Genomic DNA, 27,827 nt, shown 5'->3' with positions numbered 1-27,827 from the left:
CGGGAGTGGAATAGTAGAGAGATAGTATGATTGTGGTTCGATGAACCCTCTGCCAAGCACTTAAATGTGAATTGCAGAGTAGTCATGTAGATGTAGATGTAGATGTAGATGTGTAACGTGACTATGTCGGTGCATGAGAGACCCTCAGAAAACTGAAAGCACTAATTCGAGGAGTTCGCCCACACATGTTGGCCCCTCTCCTTCAGCAGGAGAATGCAAAGCCACGCACGAGCGCTGCGACGTCTGCAACAATCCAGTGCCCTGGGTTAACTGTCATCGATCATCCTCCATACAGTTCCCGACTTGACCCCATCTGATTTACCTGGTGATCAAAAAGTCAGTATAAATCTGAAAACTGAATAAATCACGGAATAATGTAGATAGAGAGGTACAATTGACACACATACTTGGAGTGACATGGGGTTTTATTAGAACCAAAAAAATACAAAAGTTCAAAAAATGTCCGACAGATGGCGCTTCATCTGGTCACAAGAGCAATAATTAGCATAACAAAGTAAGACAAAGCAAAGATGATGTTCTTTACAGGAAATGCTCAATATGTCCACCATCTTTCCTCAACAATAGCTGTAGTCGAGGAATAATGTTGTGAACAGCACTGTAAAGCGTGTCCGGAGTTATGGTGAGGCATTGACGTCGGATGTTGTCTTTCAGCATCCCTAGAGATGTTGGTCGATCACGATACACTTGCGACTTTAGGTATCCCCAAAGCCAATAATCGCACGGACTGAGGTCTGGGGACCTGGGAGACCAAGCATGACAAAAGTGGCGACTGAGCACACGATCATCACCAAACGACGAGCGCAAGAGATCTTTCACGCGTCTAGCAATATGGGGTGGAGCGACATCCTGCATAAACATCGTACGTTCCAGCAGCTGTTTATCAGCCAGGCTGGGGATGATGCGATTCTGTAACATATCGCCGTACCTCTCAACCGTCACGGTAGCAGATGCAAAACCAGACTCACGCATTTCCTCGAAGAAAAAAGGCCCGATAACGGCAGATGTGGCAAATCTAACCCATACCGGGACTTTCTCGTCGTGCAATGGAGTTTCCACGACAGTTCTAGGATTTTCGGTAGCCCAAATTCTGCAGTTGTGGGCGTTGACAGACCCTCGGAGCGTGAAATGAGCTTCGTCGGTCCACGACACGTTACTCAACTAATCGTCATCTTCTGCCATCTTTTGAAACGCCCACACCGCAAATGCCTTCCGCTTCACTAAATCGCCAGGTAACAATTAATGATGACGATGGATTTTGTACTGATAGCATCGGAGCGCCAACCAAACAGTAGTGTATGGAATGCCGGTGCGACGTGCGACTGCACGAACGCTGACTTCCCCGTGCATAGACGAACCCGCTACAGTCTCCATTTCTTCCTGAACTGTCTCAGCAGCATTACGCCTTGTGCTCGGTCGGCCACTACGGGGTCTGTGGTCTAAACAACCCGTGGCTTTGAACTTCGAAATCATTCACACCACAGCTGCATTTGTCAACGGACCTTTACCCGTTCGAATCCCCTTCCTATGGCGAAAGGATCGTAACGCTGAACTAGCACATTCCCCTTTCTGATAATACAGCTTCACTAAAAGCGCCTTTTCAGGTAACGTCAACATGCTGCTCCTTTTATACACGATTTTTATGCGCAATCACTGACGTTTTGCTGTCCAGCGCCATCTGTCGGACATTTTGTCGACTTCTTTTTTTTTGGTTCTAATAAAACCCAATGTCGTTCCAAGCATGTGTATCAATTTTTACCTCTTTATCTACATTATTCCGTGCTTTATTAAGTTTTCAAATTTATACTGACTTTTTGATCATCCTGTACATCTCTTTTCAAAACTTAAAGAACACCTTCGAAGACTTCACTTTGATGGAGATGAAGTAGCACAAGCAGAGGTAACGTTGTGGCTCCGCCAACGAAGTCAATAGTGACAGTATCAACAAACTGGACTCCCGTTGGGAGAAATGTGTTCGTCGCCAGGATGACTATGTTGAGAAATAAATACGTAGACTTGAAGAATAAAGATGCAGGATGTCAAAACGCTTGTTTTCTTTAAGTAGCTTTAAGGGTTTTCAGATTTTAAAAAAATTGTAGACATTACTTTTCAGCACGCCTTTGTGATTAGATTTTAAATTTTCACCGAGTTCTAGATCCACATCATTGTAATCGGCAGGTGAAAATTTTTGAAGTGCATCTCATGTTATACAACAAGATGTCCTTAAGTTTCGGGAGTGCAGCCGCGATAACTCAGTTTCTTCTTCTACTAATATTTGAGTCGTATTCCTTTCAGCCATCTTCATTGTGTATAGATGGAGTGAATATATGACTATCTCCCTCGTTTTAAACGACAGATACACAAACGCAAGGAACGAAGAAGACGTCAGACAGGGATTTGAATTCACGGATTTCTTGCCATATGTGGGAAACCCGTCGTCAAGAACAGATCGGATTCTCACCAAGCAAGAATTTAATTTTTCTCAGTCTGCCGAAGACAGGGGCACTTCTCGGTTCCGTCAAAAATGACTTGAATCCCTGCAAGGCCCGCTGCTACAAGGTCCGGAGCGAGCACATCAGGCAGACGATTCGTACAGTTCAAGAAAGATGCACCTAAAACCTTAGATAAGCCTGGCTCTTAAGAGCCCAATATACCGGCTGTGGCAAAACACTGCATCAGTACCGATCACGCTATTCTTCATGAGAACTTCCATATTCTAACGTCGATTTCATCTTGTTGGTGCCGGCCGCGGTGGCCGAGCGGTTTTATGCGCTTCAAATCGGAACCGCGCGACTTCTGCGGTCGCAGGTTCGAATCCTGCCTCGGGCATGAATGTATGTGATGTCCTTAGGTTAGTTAGGTTTAAGTAGTTCTAAGTTCTAGGGGGCTGATGACCGCAGATTTTAAGACCCATAGTGCTCAGAGCCATTTGAGCCCATCTTGTTGGTATTCGGTGGTGAAAGGAGCTGCTGAAATTTGTTTGGCGGGGAAGTTAATTAACAGGTATAGCGGTTACAGCTTGGAAAAATCGTAATCTGCAGTACTTTCTCTGATAAACTTGTTACAATGCGGCTAACAATGTCACATTGATGTTCCAAACACGGATCGATCGCTTAGTCACAGATTCAATTTATCCGTAGTCTTTGTTACTGTTGGACGTGTCTTGCGCTTCGGCGTCTGTGGTTTAGAACTGGCGAACGAATGCTGTAGCTTCAGTCTGTCGGTACACTCTGAAGATGGCCGAAAAGTATTGCGGTGAAATATTAGAAGAAGAAGAAGAAGAAGAAGAAGAAACTGAGTTTATGCGGCTATACTCCCGATATTTTATTGGGTCAAGTATCGCGCTGCGTTAACATGTCCTTACTAAAGTAGATTAGTGAGTCTCCCGAACACTCTTGAAAATAAGCTATAACCTTTTTTGGTAATATTTAGATAGGTACTGCAGCGGGACACTCACCGACATCCTGCCATTTGTGTGGTTGGCGACCCTGCCTGAGTGCACCTGGAACACCTCGCGTGCCGACAGGCGAACGGCAACTGCCCGAGGAACGCACGGAGCGGCCGCGGAACCGCATCAAGCCGCCCTGCGTACTGCTGTGAACCGGGCGCTAACCGGAATCCCGGCCTCGCCGCCTCCACCGCATCCGCCAGTATGCCCCCAAATACCCGCTGGCCCACCCCACGTCGGACGCAGAAATTCACAGCACGCGCACCGTAATCCAGTTCACACCTCCAGTGTCACATTTATATTTTATACCCGGCAGTCAAAAAGTTTTAGAGACTGCATTAATAAAAAATAGATAAAAATTAAAACAGCGACTGAATTTTATCAAATTGAGAACAGGAGGAGTGATCTACACCGAATCGCCAAAGAAACTGGTACATGCATGCATATTCAAATACACAAATATGTAAGCAGGCGGAACGGCGTTAAGGTCGGCAACGCCTATAAAGGACAACAAGTATCTGGTGTAGTCGTTAGATCTGTTACTGCTGCTACACTGGCAGATTATCAAAATTTAAGTGAGTTTGAACGTGGTGTTATAGTCGGCGCACGAGCGATGGGATTCGGCATATCCGAGGTAGCGATGAAGAGGAGATTTTCCCGCACGACCATTTCACGAGTGTACCGTGAATAGCAAGAATCCGGAAACCGGTAAAACACGAAATTTCCGGAAAAGGTTCTGCAAGACGAGACCAACAACGGCTGAAGAGAATCGTTCACCGTGACAGAATTGCAACCCTTCCGCAAATTGCTACAGATTTCAATGCTGGGCCATCGACAAGTGTCAGTGTCCGGATCATTGATATGGGCTTTCGGAGCCGAAGGCTCACTCCTTTACCCTTGTTGACTATAAGACACAAAGCTCTACGCTTCGCCTGGGCCCGTCAGCACAGACATTGGACTGTTGATCATTGGAAACATGTTGCCTGGACAGACGAGTCTCCTTAAAATTGTGCCAAGTGGATGGACGTGTACGGGTATGGAAACAAATCATGAATCCATAGAACCTGAATGTCAGCAGAGGACTGTCCAAGTTGGAGAAGGCTCTGTAATGGTGTGGGGCGTGTGCAGTTGGAGTAATATGGGACCTCTGATACGCCAATATACGACTCTGACAGGTGACACCTACGTAAGCATCCTGTATGATTATCTTCATCCAATCATGTCCGTTGTGCATTCCTATCGACTTGGGTAATTCCAGCAAGGCAATGCAACGCCCCACACGTCCGGAATTGCTACAGAGTGACTCCATGAACACATTTCTGAGTTTAAACACTTCAGCTGGCCACCAAACTCCCCAGGCATAAACATTATTGAGCATATCTGGGATACCTTGCAACGTGCTGTTCAGAAGAGATCTCCACCCCGTCGTACTCTTACGGATTTATGGACAGCCCTGCAGGATTCATGGTGTCTGTTCCCTCCAGCACTACGTCAGACATTATTCGAGTCCATGCCACATCGTGTTGCGGCGCTTCTGCATGCTCGCGGGAGACCTACACGATATTAGGCAGGTGTACCACATTCTTTGGCGCTTCAGTGTATGTTATACTTGGGAGAAAGCTCTCAATAGCCAAGATCACATAAATTAGTCATTATTGTTGACTACCAATTTCGAAAGTGGTAAATGTCATCTTCTGGTTTTCAAAAAAAATTTTGTTGTGTGTTCCACCGTGTGTTAGTACCACATGCCATGTTGTCGTTATGGTGGATAAAATGCAGCACACAGGCTTGTCGACGCTCGAACCATTTACATCTAAAAATTGCGTTGTGCACTTCTGCATATCCTGTGTTTTAAGAATTAACAAGGCTCTGTGTGCGATACGTACACGCACATATCCACGTGCAATTCTGACATTGCCGTTGATCATGGAAGACCGCGCGACCGCTACAGTCGCAGGTTCGAATCCTGCCTCGGGCATGGATGTGTGTGATGTCCTTAGGTTAGTTAGGTTTAAGTAGTTCTAGGTTCTAGGGGACTGATGACCTCAGAAGTTAAGTCCCATAGTGCTCAGAGCCATTTGAACATTTGATCATGGAAGCAAGGCTAAAGAAAAATAAAGACACGTTCTTTGGATTTGTCGAGCTGGTAAACGCGTTCAGCAATGTAAAATCGTGTAAGATGTTCGAAATTCTGAAAAAATAGGGGTAAGAGAGAGAGAGAGAGAGAGAGAGAGAGAGAGAGAGAGAGAGAGAGAGAGAGAGAGAGAGAGACGGGTAATGTAGAATGTGTTTAACAGCCAAGAGGGGATAATAACAGCGGACGACCAAGAACGAAGTGCTCGGATTAAAAATGGTGCAGGACAGGGATGTAGTCTATCGCCTCTACCGTTCAATCTGGTGGTGGTGGTGGTTGGTGTTTAACGTCCCGTCGACAACGAGGTCATTAGAGACGGAGCTGGGGGTAGGAAAGGATTGGGAAGGAAATCGGCCGTGCCCTTTCAAAGGAACCATCCCGGCATTTGCCTGAAACGATTTAGGGAAATCACGGAAAACCTAAATCAGGATGGCTGGAGACGGGATTGAACCGCCGTCCTCCCGAATGCGAGTCCAGTGTGCTAACCACTGCGCCACCTCGCTCGGTGGTGGAAATGAAAGAAAGGTTCAGGAGTAGAATTAAAATTCAAGGTGAAGGGTATCAATCATACGATTCGCTGATGATATTGCTATGCTGAGTGAATGTGAAGAACAATTACATGAACTGTTGAATGGAATGAACTGTCTATGAGTACAGAATATGGATAAAGAGAAAATCGAAGAAAGACTCCTACAATCCTGTCCTTTCTTCTTATCAGTGTTTCTCTTACATTCCTTTCCTCCCGGATTCTCTGCAGAACTTCCTCAATCCTTACCTTAACAGTCCATCTAATTTTCAACATTATTCTGTAAAACCATATCTTAAATCCTTCAATTCTCTTCTGTTCCGGTTTTCCCACAGTCCACGTTTCACGACGTGCTCCAAATGTACTCTGGTTTGTTGTACATGTTGTATATTACTCTTCTTTCCCTAAAGCTTACCCTTATTTTTCTTAAAATTTCAAACACCTTGTACCATTTTACATTATCAAACGCTTTTTCAGGGTCGACAAATCCTATGAACGTGTTTTCATTTTTCTTTAGTCTTGCATCCATTATCAACCGCAACGTCAGAATTGCTTCTCTGGCGCCTTTACCCTTCCTAAGGCCAAACTGATTGTCATCTAACGGATCCTCAGTTTTCTTTTCCATTCTTCTGTATATTATTATTGTCAGCAACAAGGAGGCATTAGCTGATAAGCTGGTTGTGCGATAATTCTCGCACTTGTCTACTCTTGTGTGGATGATATTTTTCCGAAAGTATAGATGGTGTATCGCCAGTCTCATACATTCCACGTGAACAGTCGTTTTGTTGCCACTTCCCCCAATGATTTTAGAAATTCTGATGGAATGTTATCTATCTCTCTTGCCTTACTCTGTCTTAACTCTTCCGAAGACCTTCTAAATTCTGGTTCTAATACTTGATCCCTGCCACTTCTATATCGACTCCTGCTGCTTCTTCTATCACGTCATCCGACAATAATGTTCACCCTCATACAGGCCTTCGCTCTTCTCTTTCTACCTGCCCGCTCTCTCCTCTGCATTTAACAGTAGAATTCCCGTTGCACTTTTAATGTTACCACCCTTGCTTTTAATTTCAGCCGCGCGGAATAAGGCGTCTTGTCGCGGTCCGCGTGGCTCCCCCCGTCGGAGGTTAGAGTCCTCCCTGGGAGGTTCGAGTCCTAGCTCTGGCATGTGTGTGTGTGTGTGTGTGTGTGTGTGTGTGTGTGTGTGTGTGTGTGTGTGTGTGTATGTATGTGTGTCGTCCTTAGTTTAAGTTACATTAAGTAATGTGTAAGCTTAGGGACCGATGACAGCAGTTTGATCCCATAAGACTTTGCCACAAATTTTCAAATTTTAATTCCACCGAAGGTTGTTTTGACTTCTATACGCTGAGTCAGTAGTTTCGTTTCCTGTCTGTTCACTTTTTTTATGCAGGCATTTAGCCTTAGCCAGCCTGCACTTCTATTTATTTCATTCCTAAGAGACGTCTATTTCCGTATTTCTGAATTTCCCGGAATATTTTTTACTTCCTCATTCGTCCATCAACTTAAGTATTTCTTCTGTTACTCGTGGTTCTTTGTAGCTATGTCTTCCTTTCCTTTTTAGACATGTCCATTTTTCTTCAATCGTACTGCCTACTGAACTATTTCTTATCGCATTATTTAAAGCCTCAGAAAACTTGAAGCACATTCCATCATTATTTAGTACTGTCGTATCCCACTTCTTTGCGCAGTGATTCGTCCTCACCAGCCCCTTAAATTTCAGCCTCCTCTTCATCACTACTAAATTGTAATCTAAGTCTATATCTGCCCCTGTATACGCCTTAACAATCCAATATCTGATTTCGGAATCTCTCTATGACCATGATGCAATCTAACTGAAATCTTCCCGTACCTCCCGCTCTTTTCCAATTATACATGCTCCTCTTGGGATTCTTGAGCACAGTATTCGCTGTTACTAACTGAAATTCATTGCAGAACTCAGTCATGCTCCTCTCTCATTCCTAATACCAAGGCCATATTCTCTTGTAGCGCTTTCTTCTACTTCTTCCCCTACAACTGCAGTCCAATCCCCCATGAGCATTAGATTTTTATCGGCCTTTACGAACTGAGTTACTCGTTCAATGTCCTCGTATCCTTTCTCGGTCTCTTCATCTTCAGCTTGCGACGGCGGCATGTATGCTTGAACTATCGTTGTCAATGCTGGGTTGCCGTAGATCTGATAACAACCCTATCATTGAAATGTTCACACTCTCTACCCCACCTTCCAATTCGTAACGATTCCTACTTCCGTTATACCATTTTCTGTTGCTGGTGATGTTACCCTATACTCGTCTGGTCAGAAATACTTATCTTCCTTCCATTTGACTCTACTGACCCCTACTGTATCTAGAGTGAGCCTTTGCATTTCCCTTTTCAGATTTACTAGCTTCCTTACCACGTTCAAACTTCTGACATTCCACGCCCCGACTTGTAGAAAGTTATCCTTTCGTTAGTTGTTCAACCTTTTTCTCTTGGTCTCTTACCCTTTGGCAGTCCCGGAGATCCAAACGAGGGACAAGTCTGCATCTTTTGGCAATGGAGAGATCATCAAGACTTTTTTCAATTACTGGTAATATGTTCTGTGAACACCGATTAAGTATCTTTAATTCAGTGGTTTCCATTGCCCGCTGCATCCTCATGGCGGTAACCATCGCTGATTTTTTCGCCTTTAGTGGCACTTCACAGTCCAACAGCAAGAGCTCTACCTCTGTCAGCTCCTCCGCCCTTTTTGACAAGAGCGTTGGCAAAATGAGGATGACTTCTTATGCCAGAAGTCTTCGAACGCCATTGTTGACGATTTTTATTCAAAATCTAAACGGTGGCGCGGTTGGATCCTGGGACCGAAGACCTTTCGATCAGTAATCAGGTGCGATCATAAAAAGCAGACTATCACAGGCGAAAATGGCATTGGGCAAGAGAAACATAGGTCTAAATGTAAGGAAGAAATTTCCGAGAATGTACATTGGACCACAGGACTCTATGGTAGTGAAACGTGGCCTGAAGACTTATAAAGTAAGAAATTAGGTGATTCTCCACAAAATCTGGGAGGAAAGGAATGTATAGAAAACACCGTTAAGAAGAAGGGACAAGATGATAGGACACACTGTATTTTAAGACATTAAGAGATGAGGGAATAATTTCCATGGTACTGGAGGGAGCTGTAAAGGGTAAAGAACTGCCAAGGAAGACAGAGTTTGGAATACATCTAGCAAATAATTGGGGACTAAGCTTACAGTTGCTATTTTTAGATGAAAAGGTTGGCATAGGAGAGCAATTCGTGGCGGGCCGCATCAAACCAGTCAGAAGACTTATGACAAGAAAAGCGTACCAATCGTGTTATCCGTATTCAGCTCTCACACAAGCACAAAAAATGTTGGCTTGTCACCGGTTTCCTTCCAGGAAGCTCTGAGTCAGACGTCACTGCCCGGAAAGGCAGACGTCGCTCAATCTGAACACGTTCGCTTCGAAACTGAGTCGACTGTCGAATGCGTGACTTGATGGCGAGAATAAGTCGTTTGCAAATGGGCGAGCAGAGATGATGCCCGGTAGATAAGGGCTGTAATGACTGCAGTTAATTCAGCGGCGGCGCCCACAACTGCCGGGCTGCCCCGACTGCGCCCTGAATTCGGTGCTCCAGGAGAACACAGCACGCGACGCCAGCGTGTAGACCGTAGACTGTTTAAGCTCGTTCTGGACGCCCCGCCCACGTCGTGGCGCAATTAGAGTCCTCGTTGTGAATAGCAGGCGGTCCTCTGCCATAGGCGTGGAGAGGTCGGCTCTAGGCTTCAGGGGTCAGAAAGCTGACGAAAGATCGTTGAAAGTGATTTTTTTTCCGAGTCTTCGGATCAAAGCTGCTATTCGCTGTTTTCATGGGTGCATTGTTGACGCAAAATCTGTTAATTGCGTTTCGTATGAATGATTCTGATTAGTACTTGTTCAGTGTTATTTGTGTTGCTATCTATAAGAAAATAATGAAAGGAAGAGGGTGAAATCTCGGGAAACCATGTAGCACTATAAGGTAATGGCCAACTCTTTTGTAATTGTTTGTTTATACAGGGTGAAAAGTATTTAAACCGACAAACTCTGGGAGGTTTTAGGGGACATCAAAACAAATATTTTTCCCTAATGTCATTTTTCCCTATGAGGAGTATTTAAACCGGTAGAGGAAGATTTATTTGGCGGTGGATTAATTAAACCAACAAACACTTTCCATTTTTTTATGACCAAGAGACAACACATTAACACAACCCAATTTCAATTACAGTAGATTTTCAAAAATGCCTCCATTGACACGTAAACAAAGGTTACACCGTTGGGTAATGTTCTGTCTGACACGGGCAAAAACCTCAGGAGTACCCTGAATTGTTCCTGCTGTTGCTGCTGCTGCTGCTGCTACTACTATCCAGGCAACCAGATCCTCTTCTGATGCAACAGGAGTTGCGTAAACAAGGTTGCGCATCTCTCCCCACACAAAAAGTCCAGAGGGGACATGTCCGGGGATCGAACAGGCCATAGTACAGGACCACCACTGCGAATCCACATCTCTGGGAACCGTCGGTCCAGGAATCGACGCACACGACGACTGAAATATGCCGGCGCACCGTCATGTTGGAACCACATGTGTTGTCTTGTAGGGAATGGGACGTCTTCCAACAATTCTGGTAATGCTCTGGCGAGAAAAATGTAATAGTGCCTGCCATTTAATGGTCTAGGTAGCAGATACGGCCCAATTAAACAGTCCCCAACAACACCGACCCACACATTAACGAAGAACCGCACTTGATGGGCGCTAGTAACTGTGGCATGTGTGTTATCCTCACTCCAAACATGAGAATTGTGCATGTTGAACACTCCATCACGCCCGAACGTTGCTTTATCGGTAACAACACAGAGGATGGAAATGTAGGATGCCTTTCACACTGTTCCAGGTACCACTGCGGAAACTGTGCTCCGGGTGGATAATCAACTGGTTCCAGGTTGTGGACACGCTGTATGTGAAATGGACGTAACAATTGCTCTCGAAGGATTGTTCTTACATTCGTCTGATTCGTCCCCATGTTACGTGCAATTCCAAGAGTGCTGATTAAAGGATCCCGCTCCACTTGCTGCAAGACAGCTTCCTCAAATTGCAGCGTTCTTACCGTGCGACGGCGTCCCCGTCCAGGTAATCAGGAAAATGACCCGGGCTCACGCAGACGTTGGTACACAGCAGCAAAGGTCGTATGATGCAGGATACGGCGATTAGGATATTGTTGTTGATAAACCCGCTGTGCAGCTCGTCCGTTGTGGTGCGCTACCTAGTACGCACCAAATATATCAGTGTACTCACTCCAGGTGTATCGCTCCATTAGTAAACAGAGACAATGCACTACTACACTGGTGGACAACAGTTGCCTACAACTGAAGAGCGTAATACGCCCTCTAACTGAAGATCGTAATAGGCCTCAAACAACTGAAGAGCGTAATACGGCCTCTACCGTTTTAAATAATCCTCATAGGAAAAAATGACATTAGGGAAAAATATTTCTTTTGATGTCCCCTACAACCTCTCAGAGTTTGTCGGTTTAAGTACTTTTCACCCTGTATGTACGCATTCGGCCGTGATTCGACGTAATTCTTCTCCTCTATTTATCTTCAGGCTACCTTCTTCGATTATTTACTGAAATTAGTTTCTGGAAATTGCCATTCACGGGGCTCATATTTCTGAGATACTTAACATTTTGGAAGCTGTGTTAAACTATTACATAATAGTTCGTTAATGGCAAGGGCAGTTGGGTGTACAACAGTTCATTACATTAGGCGAACGATACTTCGGGGAGTTATCAGATATTTTGTCCTGATACTTGCTCAAAAGCAGTATGTGATAAAACGGACGATAACCCAAGACAGCGCCCCACTGCTAATGAACCAGTCCCTCCCAATCTTCGTCGCCGTAAATCTTTGATGAACACTGATAAGCGTCTTTGTGAAGACTAGACTGTATTTGCATTGTAAGAGTAATTCCCCCCCTCCTCATTCATTTCCATACAGAGAGATTTTCAAGTTGGTCCATAAATATTACATAAATTTCGTAGCCTTGTGCGCTCGTCCATATTTTCCTAATACTTCTTAAAATTGAAAAAAAGGGCTCTGCTGTACACAGCATCCCGCTTCCCTTCAGCATGTCTGCATGTTGTCCATAAAAGCTCGAGATTTCGTGCTACTTTCCTTCAAACGTCGCTTGTGTTCGGTAAGTGTCTGTACATTTGCGTACAGAACTACGGTATTATATAAATTTATTTATTTACGATCGTGTGTGTGGCATTCTCATGCGAAATCGGAATCGTAAATGGATAAATAAAATTAGTAAGAGTCCAAGCGGAACATATTGTCGTTTCTAAGATACTGAAGGTTTGTGTACATACGAAAGCAGAAAACAATAGAACTACCATAATTTTGGCATTAAACTACTGTTAGTGGCGAAACGAAAAGTCGGGTGAATGTAAGAGCTGTCACCAAGAGACAAGTGTGTAAACGTAACAAATGTTTCCGGAACGAAATTTCACTCTGCAGTAAAGTGGGCACCATTTTGAAAATTCCTGACATGTTAGAACTGTGTACCGGATTGGGACTCGCATCTCGAATGTTGTGTTTCGCGGACAGTGCTGCTACCGGATGAGCTATCTATGGCCAAGTCACGTTTACATTTCCACTCGACGTGTCTGAGCTACCTTCCAAACTACACACAGCCTCTCATACATACGTTACTGGACAAGCACTCCTGTGAGGAAAGATATTGTGGACAAATGATTTTAGTCAGTCCTTCCTGCCAAAGTGTGCACGAGAGCTTCTTTGTAGTTTGGAAGATATCACAAAGAGGTACGGGCAGAAATGGCGCTGCCTCGTGCGCCTAGATTGCTCACCCGGTAAGACCATTGCATGCGGAAGGCAAGGTTCCGGATCGAATCCCAGTCCGGCACATAGTTTTAATCTGCCAGAAAATAACAAAAGGTAGACTTATCCTTGCGGCAGCGTCGAGAGTCACTCGTCATGGAAACCAGCGTTGAATGCGGGATCCAAAGAACAATGGGAACTAATATTCCGTATTGCATAAATCCCAAGTAACCGATCTTACAACTGACCCTGTATCCGTTTTATATTTGCTCATCACTACCACCCCACCACCACCACTACGACCGCCATTCCTACTACCATTACTACTACTACGACACAGAATTCGTTGTGGAGATCAGCACATCTGTGTTTATTAGCGGGTGAGCAAAATAAAACCGACCTGGAAAATATTTACAATTAAGTGACAGTTTCTGATCCATAATAGCGCATATTCTGTGAATTCACGTAGCCCGACAGGCTGAACCAGGCCTCGTGTGAAGAAATGGAAATATTGAGGATAAAAAGTTTCTGATTCCAGTGCATACCGGCAGACTTCAACAAAGTTCGTCTGGATATTTTAAGTCAAGCGCAACAGTAAATTTGTAAGATTACAGTTGCAAGTCCTTTTCGATAATGTTATAGCACTACGATCTCTTAATTCGCTCTTGCACTGATAAACTGCGTGGAGATTTCGTCGAACTTTGCTCAAGGTTTTCCCCCACTCGAAGGATACAGACGAGAGAACGAAGAACGGTGCCTCCAACGTACTTACTATGTGACGAACTACATATAGGCCTGATCCTGCCTTGTATCCACTGATTTATTTACGCTACACACACCTGCTGGATTATCGGGCTGACGCTCTTAACATATGACATGAGCACATACTTGCTCGATTTATTTTACTGTATATGACGAGGATAGACTGACCTGCCAAGTTAGCCGAGAGCGCTAATGCGCTGCTTCTTGTACGGGTAGGTGCGCCGGCCCCGAATCGAATCCGCCCGGCGGATTAACAGCGAAGGCCAGTGCGCCAGCCAGCCTGGTTGTTGTTCTTAGGCGGTTTTCCACATCTCACTAGGTGAATACCAGGCTGGTCCCCACCTCCCGCCTCAGTTATACGACTCACAGATATCTGAATATGTTCACACTATTCCATGACTTACACTAGATGCAGATAGCTGGTTTACACTAATTCCGTCCTAGGGGGGGGGGGGGGGGGAGGGAGGTACAGGGCGGCAGCAGGAAGGGCATCCGGCCACCCCTTAACATTAACCTTGCCAAATCAGTTCTTAGACATGTCGACCCTGCGACCGCGGAATAAAGGCATAAGTAAAAAAGGTAGAAGATAAGACAAGGACAGTCCATTTTTACCGATGCCCTAATTGTGACACCGAAAACCCACTTACCAACACTATACTGGCTTTTTAAGGACATTGTGTAATTGTTGTTGTTGTCGTAGTGGTCTTCAGTCCTGAGACTGGTTTGATGCAGCTCTCCATGCTACTCTATCCTGTGCAAGCTTCTTCATTTCCCAGTACCTACTGCAACCTACATCCTTCTGAATCTGCTTAGTGTATTCATCTCTTGGTCTCCCTCTACGATTCATACCCTCCACGCTGCCCTCCAATACTAAATTGGTGATCCCTTGATGCCTCAGAACATGTCCTACCAGCCGATCCCTTCTTCTGGCCAAGTTGTGCCACAAACTTCTCTTCTCCCCAATCCTATTAAATACTTCCTCATTAGTTATGTGATCTACCCATTTAATCTTCAGCATTCTTCTGTAGCACCACATTTCGAAAGCTTCTATTCTCTTCTTGTCCAAACTATTTGTCGTCCATGTTTCACTTCCGTACATGGCTACACTCCATGCAAATACTTTCAGAAACGACTTCCTGACACTTAAACCTATATTCGGTGTTAACAAATTTCTCTTCTTCAAAAATGCTTTCATTGCCATTGCCAGTCTACGTTTGATATCCTCTCTACTTCGACCATCATTAGTAATTTTGCTTCCCAAATAACAAAACTCCTTTACTACTTTAAGTGTCTCATTTCCTAATCTAATTCCCTCAGCATCACCTGACTTAATTCGACTACATTCCATTATCCTTGTTATGCTTTTGTTGATGTTGTTCTTATATCCTCCTTTCAAGACATCCATTCCGTTCAACTGATCTTCCAAGTCCTTTGCTTTCTCTGACAGAATTTCAATGTCATCGGCGAATCTCAAAGTTTTTATTTCCGCTCTTTCTGTGTTTTAGTTACATCTATCAAAAAAGCTGTCACACGATCAGTGCTCTAAAGAAAAGGAAGACAATCTGAAAATCATATCAGATTAACAAGTCGTATCTAGTATAGCCAATCGGTATTGCTCGAAGAACACTAATGCCGTGTAATTAAAACAAAAAGAGAGCGACTGAACCACGATCACTTATGGATTTCACACCCATCTGACATAACCTGACGGTAGCTGTTTGCCGAAAATGTCTGTTGAGAAGCACAAAACGATTTTGAATCGTAATTACATGATCTCTATGGAGGCACATCCATACAAAAAGAGACAAACTTGTAGGGCACATCCTACGACACAACAACATCATTGGAACAGTATCAGAAGGAGCTGTTGAGGGAAGGAATCGGCGGGGCCGACCAAGGATATCATACGTGCAACAGATCAAGAATGATGTTGGATGTAACACGTACCTGGAAATGAAGAGCAAGGCAGACAGAAGAGAGGAATGGCGCTCTGCTGCAAACCAACGTTAGGGTTGAACGCTAAAAGAAGAAGAAGAAGAAATTACATAATGCCCTTAAAAGGCCTGTACAAGGCATCGTGCCCAAAAAACTTAAAATTATGCTGATCAACCCGAAGATGCCTTCTATTAGGGTACACGTGCGTCAATAATAAATAAAGCAATAAAACAATTCTGCAACCAATACCGTTGTTTTCACCATATTCTGGATATTGGCTGCTGTACCAACAGGCCGTGAAGTGGAACGCCTCTTGCGTAAACACTTCCGCACACGGTTTCCCAAACTGTGCTTCGAATAACACTCGACAATGAACAAGCGCTGTTTTGCTGTGGGCACCATTTAGTGTCTCATTCAACTGGTAACTAAACGTATCTGCTCCTCTCACTGATTCAGATGCAGTGCCACAGCCAAGTACTCGAAACAGAGCTTGCGTGAGTGACACAGGAACAGACGCGTGACAGCAACCGATTAGTGCGTCGATATCACGGTCTGTAGTATTTTTTGTGATGATGGGCAGTGCTCCTGTTAATTAATAAATGTCAGTTCCCCGTCAGTCTCATAAATATTTTCAGTGTCAGCATTATTTTGCTAATCCTGCATGTGGCGGCTTAAGGGAGCTTCCTCGTCTTCACTAAAATGGAAACTGTGTGAAAGCGGAAATCACGATGACCAGCCTGACTAAGCACTTTGTGCTGCCTGGTTCTCAGCCATCACCGTGGGGCGTGGGTTGAACCTACGACCAGAAGGTGTGAAAAATTTTTACTGTCGGTACGTAATCCGTCGGGAAAATGCCAGCACAATGTGCTCGCTAGCAGCACAGGGGAAATGATCCGGTCTTTGAACGGAGCTCCATGCTGTGTTTTGGCTGTGTGTGTGTGTGTGTGTGTGTGTGTGTGTGTGTGTGTGTGTGTGTGTGTGTGTGTGTGTGTGTGTGTATGTGTGTATGTGTGTGCGCGCAATTCTGTACCGGTCAAATTATAAACTAAAACTTGTTTTGAAATGTTACAAGTTCCGAAAACAGAGATAATGGCCTACCTGTTAGGAAATAACCATTGCCTCCCTCGATCTCCTTTGCAGTCGGTGCGTGCATCCAGTAGGAAACTTCAGGGTAGAATTACATGTTTGCCTCGCCCAAGGGAATTCTGTTGGAGAGCGCTAGAATACACACTGAAGAGCCAAAGAAAGTGGTACACCAACCTAATATCGTGTAGGGCCTCTGCGAGAACTCAGAAGTGCCGCAACATGACGTCGCTTGGACTCGACTAATATCTGAAGTAGTGCTGGAGGGGAATGACACCATGGATCCTGCAGGGCTGTCCAATCCGTAAGCGTACCAGGGCGTGGAGAGCTCTTCTGAACAGCACTTTGCACGGCATCCCAGATCAGATATGCTCAAAAATGTTCTTGTCTGGGGAGTTTGGTGGGCAGCGGAAGTGTTTAAACCCAGAATAGTGTGCCTGGAGCAACTCTGTAGCAATTCTGGACGTGAGGGGTGACTCATTGTCCTGCTGGAATTGCCCCAGTCCGTCGGAATGCACAATGGACATGAATGGATGCAGGTGATCAGACAGGATGCTTACGTACGTGCCACCTGTCAGAGTCGTATCTAGACGCAGCAGGGGTCCCATATCACTCCAACTGCACACGCCTCACACCATTACAGAGCCTCCTCTAGCTTGAACATTCCCCTGCTGACATGCAGGTTCTATGGATTCGTGAGGTTGTCTCCATACCCGTACACGCCCATCCACTCGATATAATTTTAAACGAGACCCGTCCGACCAGGCAACATTTTTCCAGTCATAAACAGTCCAATCTCGCTGTTGAAGAGCCCAGGTGAGGCGTAAAGCTTCGTGTCGTGCGGTCAGCAAGGGTACACGAGTGGTCTTTCAGCTCCGGAACCACTTATCGATGATGTTTCGTTTAATGGTTCGCACGCTGACACGTTTTGATGTCCAGCATTGAAATCTTCAACAATTTGAAGAAGGGTTAGACTTCTGTCACGTTTAACGATTCTCTTCAGTCGTCGTTGGTCCCGTTCTTGCAGCAGTAACCGATCCAACAACTGCGCCAAACATTTATTGTCTTGTATAGGCGTTGCCGACCGCACCGCCGTATTATGCCTGTTTACTTATCTCTCTATTTGAATAAGCACGTCTATACCAGTTTCTTTGTGTGTATAGGGAGGTCAAACACAGTCTGAAAAGCTTATAAGGATGTTTCCGTTTAGGCTCTGCTGAGAAATAACTGTAGCACCTTTGTCGAGTTACTTAGCACTGAAGGTATCCAATCAGGCCGTTGCGCTAGCGGATTCAAGCGGCCCGCCAGGGACGGTGTCGCCAAATGTGTTCTCGTTTCGTTTCCTAAAACCTAATAAGAGAGTGATACAAAAACTGGACATGGGACGGTAATAAGTATCAACACGAGTCAAAGGCTGAGCAGTCTCGTGCGCTGTCATCTCTCTACGAGAACATCTGACGGTATTTGTACCTGGCGGGCCGCTATAATTGGCGGCCGCGACGACCTGATTAGCTACCTTCAATGCTAATTAATGTGGAAACGATTCAAATCGTCAAATTTTTTCCTTAACAGTAACTTCTCAGCACAAGCCACCCGGCAATAACCTTACAAGCTTTTCAGACTGTTTCTGAACAGCGCTCTCTCTCTCTCTCTCTCTCTCTCTCTCTCTCTCTCTCTCTCTCTCTCTCTCTCTCTCTCTACCTCCACATCTCTTACAGTCACTGGCCGCACATACTCGCCCTCGGGAATGAGAATGAGCGAAAGAGCGGTAGTAGTTCTCCATTTTAGGTTTCTCTATCCGCATGTTTATAGGCTCGGGAACGTGTATTTCACTGGGATGATGTCAGTATCTGACCGTTCCATCTACAGGCCGCTTCATTCGGAAAGCCGGCTGTCAAAACTAGGAGCTGCTCCGAATTCGTATCATTAGCCCGGGCGGCCACAATGGGCTGAATGCAGCAAGCGAGTAAGACCTGTGACAGCTGACAGGCCAATCCCTCTGTGACGGCTGCCGCTCTTCAAATAGCCACGGTTCACTTAATCACACCACTGTTCATCACTTGGAGGAAATCCTTCGTCTTTCCGTCCACGAGTATTCGAATGGTTGGTCACACATTCCACCCCGCATTTAAAATGTAAACAAATACTCCAGGTTAACTATAGTAAAATGTGTAACTTTATTATTTTCTTCTGATGTGTGTGTGTGTGTGTCAGAGTTTAAATTCTTTCAGAAAACAGCCTCATTAAAGACAAACCTCTTCTCACCCGTCCAGTGTGTGAGAGGAAACCTTCGATGAATTCGTTGATATTGAGCGTATTAGGAAAACTGTGAAATAACTAAACCACCACGAGGAGATTGACATTTGAACATACACGTGGTTTCTAATGCAAGTTTCTCTGCCTCGTGATGACTGGGTGTTATGTGATGTCCTTAGGTTAGTTAAAGTAGTTCTAAGTTCTAGGGGACTGATGACCATAGATGTTAAGTCCCATAGTGCTCAGAGCCAGTCTAATGCAACTCCATTATATTACTACCACTGCAACTTATTTACTTCCAGAACCTTACGATTAGCATCTGTGTTACTAACCACACACCAGACAAACACGGTAGCGAACGGCAACTAAAATTCTTCAAATCTGTTACATCTGATAACGAATGAAAAGCTCAATATGCAGAATTTTGTGTGTAGAATACTACAAACAGGCAACGTTGAACAAAATGTTCGAGTATCTTTTACGTTTCTTTCCTCGAATGTTCCATACCTCTTTTTAAGCGTATTCTTCAATTTGATGTCGTAGCTCAAGCTACTAAAGGCGCATTGTTAACATTATTTCAGTAAAATACATTTTCTATAATGAGAACCAAAAGCTGTTTTATTACTGCCTACATTACAATATTCTCAAGGGCATAATGAGAAGATCTCCCTTTTCGCTTGTGGAAAAATTCGGAAAAGCACCGCCATTGAGCTTACGCACACCAGGCTCTGAGTATTTATTATGAACTACTCTCACCTTACGTCGCATTTACAGCGTTATTCATAACTGCCTCCGGGTTTCATCAGACGACTGTGTGAAAAGTACAAGACACACGGAAAAATGGTACACATCAGTGAACAGAGCATATCGATTCGTAATAAACGCCGTGGTGTAGTGTGACTATGGAGCAGGCGTGTCAGAACATGTAGCCAAATCATGACGTCAGTGTTGTCACAACGAATTAGTCCGCTCCCGTAGGTAAGCAACCAAATGAACGTATTTCCAAAATGGGCTACTGTTATTGCGACTTCGCGGACGATGGCAGTAGCAGCAGAGTTTGCAATAAACCACATGAACATGTTTTCTCGAGGAGATACGCCATAGCTCCTATATATTTGAAAAATGTCGTATTACCGCCTTGAGCCGCTGGTAAAACTATATACACAACTAGTTTGTCATCTTACCAAGATCAGGTTCATACAAGTATTCAAAGTATCATTTTACGCGAAATATGAAATCGTTATCGTCAGGTGATAAAATCGTGAATAATACACTACTATCATGTCGTAATATAAATTACGTCGTCAGTCTATAAAAGCTATGCTAGGGAGTGTACTTATTCACGTCAAAAGCGTAACCGGTGCCAAATGCTGTGAACAGATTCATACCTCACAGAGTAGGCTCTTCCTCCCGTATTACTGTTTCCCGCAACACAAAAGCCCATATTGGGCAGCTGCAATCTGAGATAAAAAACTTGGCGAGATGTTCTATCCACTGATGTGTATCTGTTCTCTGTATCCCTTGTAGTTTCCAAGCAGATCTTTTCTAAAATCACGAGTGACTCTGAATAACCTTGCACATGTCGAATTTGATAGTCAGTACGAAAGATGACCAGCTTCGACATAAAATACAGTATAAGGTAAGAGTAGTTCATATCTTTTGATGCCCGCTTTAGAGAACATTCTAAAGCATGTAGTAACAAAACGCTTTTTGGTTCTCATCTTTTTTAAATAATGGGCACATAAAATAGGAAGCACAGATCAACATCTTCATGTCTGTCATTATTTTTAAAAGGAATGTCGTTTGGATACTCCTGAAAAGCTTGAAATTTTTACGTTTTAAAAAACATTACCACAGCAGGCGTTAAGTCAGGTATTTCCAATCTTATAGCTAACCTGGGCCAAAATGGAAGAAGACGACCATTTTTGAGGCACATAAACTTTTAACAATAAACACCGAAAGAAAGGAAAAAAGAAGGAATGGGCAATTGTGAGAAACATATCGTGTTTTTGAAGTTTCAAATTGAAAATATTTAATTTATCATAGGTTTACGTAAACAAGGGTCTTCCCTCCCGATCGTGTAGTAGATGCTCAGTTCTTGGGCCGTTTCGACACGTGCTTGGGCCGCATATGGCTAGCGGGTTTGACATCCCGCCTTTAAATGAACAAAATGATCTCCGTAAAAAAGCCTTTTTCCAAACATTTTCTGATCTGTTACGAGCTCTCTTCTTTCTGTTTTCTTTCGTTTTCCATTGTTTGTTTTTCTACCCGGCCCACACTTGTCTAATGGTAGATTTAACAGTTGTTTCACTCTGGCTGTTAAGTGTATTCATACGGCCTCCAGCTCCCGGTTCATATTGTAACATTATGTGATTGCCTTATCATTTTAAATCGTTCACTAATCGAGCAGTCGCTCGGTAACAGCTACAGTTAGCAAATAATGTTGCGTGAATGTAAAAGGTGAACGACCTGTGACGTAACTTGTTTATTGTCGAAGCGCGAAAAAAGTACAGAAGAACAACACTTTTACACTTTTTTTTTTTAATGTACGAGATATTCTCGATGAACAGTTACTCATTCTTCTCTTGTCTCTTGTAATTTGTGTCGGACGCGCATGTCTTGTCTCCGTATTATTATCGTTAAAAATAATATTATTTTTGTGTAAAGTAAAAGTGCAATACTGCATAGCAGTAGATTTATTGTGCGACTTGTGTGTGAAAACGTCAAAGGAATTATTTTTATTACGAGAAGAGAAGTGCCAGTCAAAACGGCATCCATGTTAAAATTCTACATTGTAGTGTAAGTTCATCTATTAATTGCCATAAATTCAGATTTAAATGGAATTGGTGTATGGACGATTTATTTAATATAGAATGTATGTCTCACTCCTTCATGAAGGTATTTAATTTTCTTTATGTTTCTGCCAAATAGAGAGTTCAGTCACGAATTCTTTCGTCGAAATCGGACGGAAGTTGTATGCGGCGAAATATTTTCTCCGCGAAATATTCTACTGGTAAATTCATGTTGAGCTATCCAAAATTAATTATATTTTGAATAGGCATTTACTCTCCTCTGCAATGCAACTTCCGACTGATCAGACGATCCAACAACAAACAGCCGCACACGGTCGGCGTTCACAAATATATTTTCACCGCTTATTATAGCTATATGTTACATCACAAAAGTAAACATATTGTTATAATTAGCGACTACGAACGGGGACATTTACAACTGTATGTTTATGTATACAAATTACGTAAACATATCGTTATAATATGAAATAATGACCCCACCTTGATTGTGAGGATACCAAGTATGCAGAATGCTACTATCGAAATCTGAAACGGAATTTGTAGCAGTTATTGCTTATGTGAAAAAGAGCTTTTCAATAATACTCCTTGATGCAAGTAGCGAATGCTTAAGTCCTTTACGTACCAGTATTCCTTTCATACTGATGTCCGATATGAAGAAAAAGCAACATAAATGCGTGAGGCCATCCCCCCCCCCCCCCCCCCTCCCGCCCCCCTGCACTGTATTCACGGGACAAATAGTAATTGCAGCGTGGATCGCTGCTGGTGGCTCTGCAACATAGCAGATATTTCCGTCAAGAGGCCACTGATGAAGTTCTTTCCTACGAATAACTAAATAATACAACCAGTACGTAACTGCTCCTGTTTTGTTACGGTGTCACCACCTACTTTCAACTGTCTGTAAATCTGTTTCCTCCCAATGTGAAGCAAGATGATAACACTCTGCGTTTTAAATTTGACGATCCTCATTCATTCCAGTCTTCAGTAGTAAACAAAATAGAGACAAAAAGGAGGAATAAAAGAAAAGGATAACGAGACCCCACGCATAATTATGGCTTCTTCAAGTGAGCAAAAGAAATGCTTCGAATATGACAATGTTAGGGGGCATCGGTTTTTCTCTATGTAGTAAACGCTTTCTACAATAAAGATATGTTACTAGGCCCGTCATGTCGAACGCAGCAAATGGAGTTATACGTATGAAGTACGTACCTTTTACTGGTTACTGGCTTGCTATATTATCGAAGGAGAAACAAGAGACACAGGTGGCTGTAATAGAGCGTAATTGCACTATGCGACCTCTTTTTTTTTTTTTTTTTTTTTTTTTTTTTTTTTTTTTTTTTTTTTTTTTTTTGCAAGTGCCTCGAACTGGAAAATACCGGGTTGTTTTTGGATTTTTAGTCGGTTCCTAAGTGCTTGCAACATATACCCCACTGCCAGCCAGATATCCCTGTCAGCCTATCTCGGTCGATCGTCATCTGCGGTCAGGCCAAGAATATTTACACTCACCGTGTTTTAACAAACTAATTCATCGTGCTGTATAAAATACAAAGTGGCCGGCAAAATCCCCATGTATACAGCTTGCACAGTTATCTGGGTAACATGTGTTCTGATACTGTTGTGAATTCTTTCCCGGCTAGCTTTTGATTTTTATCGACGATGTGTATTACATTTCGACATAAGTGGAGATCTGTCAACTCAACCGTTCTGCTCATACTTAAATAACGTACGTTAAGCGGATTTAGATGCACACAAATAAACACTTCGATAGTGACCAGTGGTCAGATAATTACGTTGCAATTTCATGCAGTCTTTCAGCCCGCTGTAACATCATAAAGTGGATTTAAGCGTGACTGAAGAATATCCTTTATAAATAACAGACGCTACTAAGCACACATTTGTTAAAAATAAAAGTAAAGAACACACATCACTATTTCAGCCCTTTTCATTACATTCCTAATTGTTTTATATAGTATTACTTGAAATATAAAAATTTATAATATAAAATGTCATGCTGTAAATTATGTACATAACAGTATTCAATTAAGTAAAGCTAAATTATATTAATTTAAAAACGCTCCTGATAGTACTCTCGCTTTTAAATTATACATGTCGTAACTCGTTTAATTTAATAAATAGTAGATTCTTCGATATGTATTGTTTACTAAGGCGAAAATGTTACTGCTTTGTAGCGTCGGTCTGTTGAGTCTCCCTTGTATCAGTGCATATCATAACATTACTTGGTGTTCTTTTTCAGCTCAAGATCGAATTCTCTCTGCAGCTGTTGACTTTGTCGCTATGAATTCCTTGACTTTAACTGCTTCTGTTGTGTGTTTCATCTGTTCAGAGACACGTTTTCGTGGAGCGCTTGCCACAGATGTACTCGCAGTGTGTACTGAAATTTCATCCTTGTAAACTGCGCTTAACATTGATGAAAATAAACTGTCAAGCGCTACAGTTCTTACAGTGCTTGAAGGAAAAATGTGCTAAACGTGCCATTATATGAATGGGTGTCCTTACACTTATATCAGGACTTTTCAATTAGTCACAAACGCATTTTTCATTCTAAGCAAATGTGTAGTTGCCTAAAACCATATGTTCCTCTCATAATTCCATAGCACTGTCATTAAACTCCAGCCCCCTATGATGGCAATTAATAGCATCTCTCTCTCTCTCTCTCTCTCTCTCCTCTCTCTCTCTCTCTCTCTAACTGAGCAGCTGGAAGCATATTTCAGAAAATAGTTTATAACTGATAGTTACAACAGTGGATGACTTATTGCTGCCAATTTCATTATATGTCTAGCTTACTGAAATGCATCAGAGCAGAATGTATGTTTTGCGTTATCATATCCGTGGTAAGGATTTTTAATTTAAGAAAGTTACTTGCAGATCTAGGTAGCATATTTGGCAGCGAAATGAAATGATTGCCACCTAATTTGTCTCAATTGCTCAATTAACCTTCTGAAGTTAATGAGAGAAAACTTAGAACAGTAGCAAACACGGACGTTTGTATATCTTGATGGCGAGCGCTCATAGCCCACATTCTGTGTTGTTCGGTAATTCCCACACGTGCGCATCTTTGAGCTCAGCTCCCCCTGACATCTGACCTGGCCGAACACATTCCCGGGAACAAAACTGGTGATTAAATATTGCTTGTTATATCTTTTTCACGTTACTGTTTCTCGGAAGTGTCGCTCATTGCCAGTATCTTGTCCTCCAGCATTTTTCGTAATTTATACACATTGCCTTTCGTCGTCTGCTTCAGAGTTGCAATCACGAAATATAAAATAATGAGAAAATGGCTAAAAGAATGAAAACATCACCACACTAAATCAAGGTTGGGCTTACAGTAATAAGTATCCAGTACGAAGTTCAATTGAGCACATTTCATCCGACAGGTGAAGTTATTTATCATTTTAGTACTGCAGAGGGTAGGTAGATGACAAACAATAGACGATGTGTTGAGAAAAGAGGTACACACTTCCACGAAAAAGGGAAGGACACGGCTCTTGCGTAGAAACGAATAATTGTTAAATATAAAGAATGAATACGAAGAAACTAGCAGTTACTCAAAATATGCACAGAAATAAAATATATAAAATATTATAAATTTCTGGCCACGTTTTCAAAGATGTCAAGGAAATTTACTTTTAATTACTTGCTTACTTTTCTCTAACAGCAAATTCTAAAGACGACAGTTCAGTGAAAGGAAAAGAAAGAAAAGAAATATGTTTGAAAAGACATTAAAACTCCAGTCTATACAGTGGAGATTAAATCTTGTGGCATGAATCAACTCATAAAGTCAAGCGTAATTTTGAAAGGAAAACTAAGTCTACGAAAGAACGTCGGAAATCACTAACGAATTCAAAGGGCGCCCAAAGATTACAGCATCAAGTGGTGGAAAACCAGCATCCAACATGTGCAGAAAATACCTTCTGTACTACAAACGATAGAAAGAAATAGCTTAAAATGATTTCAGAATCGTAAAAAGTACCAAAACTTTATAACTTCCGCAGCCAAGGGAAAGAGACCTCATGTGTTCAATAATAGAACGACAAATAATTTTAAAGGATTTCAGATATTATATGCTGTCTTCAGTCACAATAACTACATCCTTCTGTTGACTTTAGACTCATTTTTGAATTATAGTTCCATAACGAAGGCGTTCAGTTCCTTATTTCATCTGGTAGTCATCAACAGTGTCTGAGTTACTGGTTATCGAAAATGTCAAGTCTACTAAAACCAGTACATCATTGTCAAGTATACGCTCTCTTATTTGTGGATTCGTCTGTTCGGAACTCCGGAACTCTTCGTATTTTAGTAGAATAAAAATATTTTAAATTAATATTTAATGTAATTATGGAAATATTTTAACATTCAGTTAGCAGTCTCGACCACCCCAAAAAGTTAAAATGTCTGTTTATAAATGTAAGAGTTTCTTAATATGTTGGATTCAAATACTACAGTATCATAGTCCAATCTGAACGCTTATATGCACATGAAGGAACTGTCAAAAATAAAGATAAATGAAAGGAAACTTTTAAGTAAGTTCTAAGATTAGAAAAAATTAACAGTAGACGAATTTACATTTCATTTAAGGTCAACTAAAAAATTACGTGAGAAGTTTGAAAAGATACCAACCACAATTACATTAATAGATTGACTTTCTGTGGACACAAAGCAAGAATGAAACCAAGAAATGTTGTAAAGAAACATATTGACTTGCCGGAAGAGCAGAAAGACACATGTAGTATGGGTGAAAGAAATGCATCAGGATCCAGGGAAGTTTAGGATCGATAAAGAAGCTTTAGAAAACTGAGCCGGCCGCGGTGGTCTAGCGGTTCTAGGCGCTCAGTCCGGAACCGCGCGACTGCTAAGGTCGCAGGTTCGAATCCTGCCTCGGGCATGGATGTGTGTGATGTCCTTAGGTTGGTTAGGTTTAAGTAGTTCTAAGTTCTAGGGGACTGATGACCACAGATGTTAAGTCCCATAGTGCTAAGAGCCATTTGAACAATTTTTTTAGAAAACTGAAAATGAAATGACCGAATGACATTACCCCGTCTGGGATTATGCCGCCTTGGTGCAAGTCTATTGGACACCACTTCGGTGACCTACGCGCCGGTGAAGATGAGATGAAGCGATTAGAACAACACACACATACATTCCCCGACCGAAGAAAACCTCCGACTCGACGGGAATCGAACGCTAACCGTTATACCACGATCTGTGTACTTCAGGAAACTGGAAGAGGTCGAGAACAAAAGTTATGGATCTATCCAAAGAGAAAGCAAGGAAAACATGAAGAGTATTCTGTTGCAGAAGACCGAGCAAGAATGAGTCAGAATGAATACTGTCCCACTTCGTTTCCAGCGGGCTGTTATTATAAACGACTAATTTATTAAACGCTACTAGCAACGCCGGCCTGACCTGACAACCTTTTTTTAAGCAAGCGATTTATCATCTGCCCCCCCCCCCCCCCCTCCACCTTTTCTCTCGTACACTTCACACTTTCACTCGAGTCATTTTTCTCTGCTAATTCTGATACACGCTCTATACAAATCTTAGTCTGGGTCCTCAAGCGTTCGCTACTAATTACGATATGCCCTTTATAGATATCTCACAATAATTGCCTACCTCTGACGCCCTTTTCAGCTTGGTGCCCCAAGCAGAGACCTGTGATGTTTAGGCCTTAATCCTGCCCTGACTGGCAGCTTGTTTCGAACATTTCATTTTCAGTGTGTGGTTGGATACAGATACATCTTCGTAAGTATACGGAAGGCGCTTTTCAGTTAACATAAAATTTGTATAACAAAAAATCTTTTACCCATAAACGCAAAACTAGGGTACAACAATACTGTTGTTAAACTAGAATTCCCTTATGCTTCAGAATACCTTTCGTTAAATACAGCCAAACAATTAGATGTAATAGAAAAAGAGGAAAGGAAAATAGCCAGGAAAATCTTCAGA

At 42.7% G+C, this 27,827-nt stretch overlaps 1 protein-coding gene and 1 long non-coding RNA gene across 24 annotated transcripts in view; one reads left to right on the top strand and one right to left on the bottom strand.

Annotated features, from left to right (window-relative positions):
* The window catches only part of LOC126336952 (uncharacterized), a 367,007-nt gene extending 363,383 nt beyond the window's left edge, over positions 1-3,624 (bottom strand). The window contains exon 1 of the long non-coding RNA XR_007565024.1: positions 3,476-3,624. This is a non-coding gene — a long non-coding RNA (uncharacterized LOC126336952). The remainder of the gene's footprint in view (positions 1-3,475) is intronic.
* The window catches only part of LOC126336946 (sodium bicarbonate cotransporter 3), a 1,595,930-nt gene that overhangs the window by 1,312,298 nt on the left and 255,805 nt on the right, over positions 1-27,827 (top strand). The gene's annotated exons all lie outside the window — the stretch shown is intronic.

Source organism: Schistocerca gregaria, chromosome 2 (genome assembly GCF_023897955.1).
Source record: "Schistocerca gregaria isolate iqSchGreg1 chromosome 2, iqSchGreg1.2, whole genome shotgun sequence".
Taxonomy (NCBI): Eukaryota; Metazoa; Arthropoda; class Insecta; order Orthoptera; family Acrididae; genus Schistocerca; species Schistocerca gregaria.
This window is presented reverse-complemented; position numbering and strand designations above follow the sequence as displayed.